Source organism: Triticum aestivum, chromosome 3D, assembly GCF_018294505.1.
Source record: "Triticum aestivum cultivar Chinese Spring chromosome 3D, IWGSC CS RefSeq v2.1, whole genome shotgun sequence".
NCBI lineage: Eukaryota > Viridiplantae > Streptophyta > Magnoliopsida > Poales > Poaceae > Triticum > Triticum aestivum.
The window spans coordinates 152,492,230-152,498,781 of record NC_057802.1 but is presented as its reverse complement, the minus strand read 5'-3'; positions in this window follow the sequence as shown (position 1 = coordinate 152,498,781).

Here is a 6,552-nt window from a genome sequence, read left to right as displayed (position 1 = left end):
TGGCATACTAATGGCGCACGTTGGCGTGATGCGCCATTAGTATGTATATTAGGGATTATTATTTTTTTCTTTTCTGATTTTTGCACAGATTACAAAATATATTATTGGACAGAAAATAAGCAGCAGGACACAGCAACAGCAGATTCATCGAATACAATAGAAGATTAGTCTCCGAATACAATTCATCATATTAGTCTCCGAATTCAAAAGACCGAACGAAGATAGAACATTACAAGTCTCGAGACCGCGAGTAGCGAGTTTGTCTTCACATTACAAGTCGATATCGATCATCTAAACTACCATCACATAGAAGAGAGATGCGGTCATCACGATGAGCATCATCGCGATGAAACTGGTCTTCATCCGGTTCCTCCAACGCTCCCTCCTCTCTCCCGCTAGATAGCGCGCGTATCTAGATTCCGCCTCCGCCCTAGTGGTGTACCCTTTGTAACTGTTACCGCTGAAACGGTGAACCTGTCTCCGACACTCCTCCCAGTCGTCGTAGACTCCGGGAACCTTACCCTTGTACACGACATACGACGGCATCTCTATGCACTAGACAAACAATAGACAATACATAAGCAATATATAAGTATGCAACAAAAGGATCGGAAGAGAAAAGCAAGACATCCATAGCACGATTCATGGTCCTACTAACAAATAGCATCGATTACATCTAAGTTGAACGACTGTCCAAACCAAAGAGACATCCAAGTTCACTACACTTTAATTACAACATGAGCTAATGAATGTTTTAGAACTACACATAGCATCACAACTTTCGACTCAGCTCATGGGACCGGAGCGTGGATGAAGCCGCCGTTTGTCGTGATGGTCATGAAGTCGCGGGCGTTGTCCGCCTGCATTTGTAGCGTTGTGTCTATCTCGCTGTTGGACGGTTGAAATTTGAGGTAGAACTGCCCCGAGGTACGAAGGACATCTTGATGGATGATTTCTGCAAACTCCGACTGGATGCGAAAGAATTCTTGTCGGATGTCCGCGTCCTGGATTGCCCCCAAGCTTGCGGCCCAATCTTTGAGATTATTTGGTAGGAGAAGGTGATTATGGTCCCGCACGATCGCCCGCATGTGATGGAGGGCGTAGTAGGCATCCTTCTGACCGCCAGGCGGCTGCTTGACGCAGGGGAACGTCGTATTGTGGGTGAACACGTGCCTGCCGTACCTACGAACTGGCCTCTTAAAGGTGCCTCCAGATGCGGCGTAGCCGGGGAGAGCATCATCAAGAACTTTCTTGATATTTGTGTAGTCTATCTTGGAGTCACGGTCCGGGTCGAGATACGTGGCCATGGAATATTTCGGGCTTAAGAGGATGAGTGTGCAATGTGTGTCACTGCACAGAACACGGAATGTTAGAAAAAAAAGAACGATCGAAATCTAAGAAATCATATGTTACGGGGCGGTTAGGAGATGACTTACTCGGGAAAGTAAGGCACGAGGAAGTTATCCTTATCTGGGTTTGCCAGAATGACGCCTTCAAGGTGTGAACTCGCGACTTGCCGGTCCCCAGCGCTGCCCAAGATCTTGGCACACATGTAGAAGGGGTCGACTATCACAATGTCCGGGGTCTTGTCTCTAATGATCCGCATCTCCATCCTCAGCGAAAACAGCCGAACAAAGGTGTAGTGCAGCGGATGAAGGTTAAGCATAGCAAAGATGTCATCAAATCACAGGACGATCGTACCCCCGACGGCGCTATCCACAAAGCCCTTGCCCTCTGGCACCTTGGCCACGAAAACCGGGTATGCCACATCATTCTCTCTGAGACGCCGCTTCTCCAAAGAAAGAACACTGTCATGCAGACTCCGCATAGCACCGGTTGCAGCATTGAGCATATTTGTCGGTAGCATCGGCCTACCCGCCACATGCACCCTCCTCGAGATATCCTTAGGTGAAGGTGGTCCGTCCTGAGCACGGATCGTACTCGGTGCCGGTTGGCTCGCACTGGCGCCCTTGTTAGTCTTTCGTTTCCGTCCCTTCTTCTTGATCTGCTGTAATGGGATCGAGTTCTGCTCACAGACCGCCTTCTTGAGCGTGTTGGGGCTGATAATATTTGGCACCTCAGCTATCTGAGGCTCGGTGAAGGCGGCAGCTGGAGGCGTCTCCTGAGAACTGAACGCCAGACGACGCCTGTTGCAATTGGGTTTCTCCGCCGTACCAGCTAGATCGCGGTCGTCTTTTTGAGGGTTGGGTTCTTGAGAAGGAGGCCCGCAGAACTCGTCACCGTACCCATGCTCGGCAAAGTACTTATCGACGTTGGTAAATGTACCGTCGTCGTCCGGATCCTGTGCCATAGGGATGTCCGGCAGGTCCGGTAGCGTTGCGGCGTTCTTGCCATGGCTTGGCGCTGGCACGACTGGCGGTCTTGTCTGTGGGGTGGTGTCCCCCGCCCCCAAACGAATCTGGCTCTTCGGCCAAAGCAGGGGCCAGCTTACACAGGCGCTGAGGGTCATCACATCATCTTCGTCGGCCCCAGCGGGTTGAATCGGAGGTAACAACTCGTCGCAGCCTGGCAGTACCCGAACCAGTTCAACCCTATAGAAGGTGGGTGGCATCGGATTACCATGGAACACGCGGTTGCCCGGTTGAACGATTCTGCCCTTGGTGACATCGACCAACTCGCCGCCCACGAAGTGCAGGAGAGTGCAAGGAACATCGGTGGCGCCCTGCAAAAACATGTAGGGCGTCAGGGATGCCTAGTCAAAGGCAAGGAGATGAAGTCATCGGCCGAGAGGCTTAGTTACCGTGATGCCGTCGAGCTCGGCTAATGTCGAGGCACCGCCAACGGCGGGCGTGCGCGTGCAACTAATGGAGGGGCCGCTTGCTGGCGAGGTGCCGGCCAGCGTACACCCAGGTGCATTAAGCTCCAATGCCCGTGTCGGCGCCGGAGACACAAATACCGCCTCCGCCGGAGACACCAATGGCGCCGCCTGCGCGTTGTGCGAGTTGCTGGCCATGAAGCTGGGAACCGGGGGAGGCCCCTGTTGGCCGCCCGCAATCCATGTCGTCAGCCCCTGAATCAAGGTAGGCACAATGGCGGTGAGCGTCGTTCCCAGTTGTTGTTGCACTTGCTCTTGGACAATCTCCGGAATCCGCGCCACTTGTGCCTTGAGTTCTTGAACCTCGCGCGACTGGCTTTCCGAGCTGGTCTTTTTCTCCTTTCGCCCACCAGCGGTATAGTATGACGACCATTTTGTGGACAAGCCTTTGCCGGCCACACGACCAGCTGACGACGGCTTACTGAGCTTATCCTTGTTTTTCATTACGTTCAACGCCCTATTTAAACGGGTGTCAAAAGGGGAGCTCTGAGATGACCCCGCGCTACTGCTTTCAGCCTCCTGCGGAAGGAATGTGAACCATTTAGAAATTTGGCTTCATTAACTAGAATGCAACCATATATGTAGCTAATTATGCGGGGGTGTATTCCTTACCAGAACTTTCTCAAGCGCCTTGGTCTTCGGATCCGTGGTAAGCTCCTTTGTTACCGGGTCCTCCTTGTACCGGGCCCTGACAAAGTTCCTGGTCTGCTTGTCAGGGAATTTCTCGAAGCGGGGCGGTAGGCCTTGCTCGGCACGCTCCGCGTCCTCCTTGTCCCATATAGGCTCCGCCACTCTATAACCGCCGGGACCGAGTTGGTGGACCCCTAAGTTCAACTGCCGCATTTCTTCCCCCCACTGACTTGATTCGGAGGTTGCGCTGCTCTCGCACTTGATCTTGAACTCCTTGTAGTCATCTTCGCTCATCAAAGGATATTTCGCCTTGATCTTCTCATAACTATCACCTTTTTCAATCATTGCCTTCACCGTGCTTCTCCATGTAGACAGGGCCGTGCTCATCCTCGTGAGGGCGGCACTGTTCACTTTATTCCCTGAGAGGCGTGTGTTTGCAAACTCATTGGGGAACTTGTATCGTTCGTGCAGCTTCGTGAAGAGGAGGCAGCGCAAATTCCCTCGGTCCTTATGCCTTAGGTTCTCGGTGTTGATCGAGACGGTGCTCCGGAGAATGCACCCGAGCTGAACCGAGTACCCCTTGACTACATGTTTGGGCGCCGTTGGATGCCCGTCGGAGTTCACTTCAGTAAATTCCTCCTTGACGGTGCCGAGCACGTTCGGGCGTCGGTCCTTCCGTTGCCTCTTCGGTTGGCTGCCATATGTGCGTGCGCCGCCATCATCAGTGGTGGCATCCTCGGCGGCACCATCAGTGGTGTCATCCCCGACGCCACTAGGGGTTGTGTAGTCAGGATCGGTGTCTTCCGCGGCGTCCTCATAGCGGTGAGGTTCTTACTCCATCTCCTGGGACAGCTCCCAGAATTGCTTGCCGCCCGAACCGCCGGCCTCATCGTTGTGGGCCATGTTTCGCTCTAAATAGGAAAAAAGTTTGGTCAAAAAGTTGGTTATTGTCAAGGAACAAGATCTCTAAGTTGACCAAATAACCTAATTCTCGAGGAATGTCGCCAAAAAGATGGTTATTGTCAAGGAACAATTGAGAGATGTTTGTGATATTGCCTAGGTGTTTTGGGATGGAACCTGTTAGTGTGTTGTTGCTGAGGTCCAAGTCCACGTTCACAAGGTAACCTAGTTCTTGAGGGATGTGTCCAGAAAGTTGGTTGCTGCAAAGATAGAAGGCTGTGAGTTTGGTCAAATTGCCTATGCTATTTGGGATGGAACCTGTTAGTGTGTTGTAGCAAACAAACAACTCCTCTAAGTTCTCAAGATAACCTAGTTGTCAAGGGATGTGTCCAGAAAATTGGTTGATGTCAAGACAAATGCTGATTAATTTTTGTTTCGGTTGAGAATCGGGCACCTTCTAGGTCAAAAAAATTGGGCATGGCCTTTGCTAATTTTCTTGACCTAGGAGTGCCCCATTCTCAACCGAAACGGAAATTAATCAACATTTCAGGAGAAAGGGCTCATTTCAGAAGTTGACAAAATTCAGTGAGATTGACCACAGAAAGATTGCATCCTTTGTTATTGACCACAGAAAGATTGCATCACAGTTTACAAAGTTCAGAAGATCTACAGTAGCAGCAACATCGCTATGACATATCAGGGCTTTATACAACATTTGCAAAACAAGATTGCATCCTTTGTTATTGGTTTCCTTGCAATGAGATTGACCACAGAAAGGTCAATTTTCAATTTCTGAAGTCACCGCAAATAAAGAAATCAAGGTCATTTGAAAATACAACACAGTATCCTTACATTGCATCACACAAACAGAATAAGTCAGACAAATGAGTGCTTCAACATAATTGATGGAAACTACACAGGCAGTACAAACAACCTACAACATGTTGTCTAGATGCTTATAGTCACAGTAGTCTTACTTTGCTATAATGCTCAAGAAAAGAAGCATCATTGACAGACTTCCATCCCAGTATCTTCCCTCAAATCAAGATTAGACTGCTTGAAGTAATCAAATAATTTCGAAATAGATTAACCAGTGCTATAGGCATACAAGTACTAGAACATACAAATAATATTATCAGAAAACACACATAGTGGTTTCAGTTAGGTAGCAGAGTGTTTGGAGTACTGAAACTCAATTAATCCAGGTAGCATCAAGTTGTGCATCTGATCATATAAAATAGGATAGGGTTAATTATTCAGATCATCTATGTTTGGAGTACTGAAACTCAATTAAACTAGTTAAATGGAGTTCATCTACTCACTAGCAGTACTACTAAATGGCAGTAAACAAGTTAAGCTACTCACTACAGTACTGGCTACTCACTTAAGCTAGCTAGAAGCTACAAGTTAAACACATTTGTAGCACTGAGAAATAATGCAACTAGCGGCAAGGAGTATAATGGCAATCATGTAGCAATCATGTCCTTCCCTTCATATATTCATGATATAAATGGATTGTTCTACCTAGTATGTTGTTGGAAATTCAGTTGCTTTTTCATTAGGACTGGCAACAACACTAGCACTTTTTTACAATGTGAGGTATGTGAATCAAACTTTTTTATACCATGTTGCCTTAGGCCAAATCAATTATCTGTTGGTTCAATGGTTGTTTCCTTCCCTTTTATAATTGCAAAAATCTGGTCACAGTGGTTATTTATTTAGATGGATTTCATATATTCTGCTACTGTTTTACAATGTGAGGCATGAACTATTCCCTCTTCTAATTATCTTGTATCTGACAGTAGCAAAAATCTAGACTAAAATCTAGCATCTGATCTACACAAGAACACCACAAGAATATTCAGATTCACAATTCCAAACAACACAATTTAAAAAGACGGCACAGGATGGCACCGGCGGCCTGGAAGTCATCCATGGAAGAACTCACCTTGATGGACGCGGTCGCAGACGAGGTCGTAGACGGCGGCGGAGCAGAGACAAGGTCGCAGACGCGGTCGTGGTGCTCCGGTGGACGCCGGCGTCAAGGAGGCTGCGGGCGGCAATCCGGAGGAAGGGGCCCGTGATGTCATCGGCGTCCTTGGCCGCCTTCTTGAACTTTCGAGCAGAAGAAGGCACGGGTGGTGAGAGGAGGAGGAGGAGAAGCTAGGGGGATGGGGGAAGGGAGG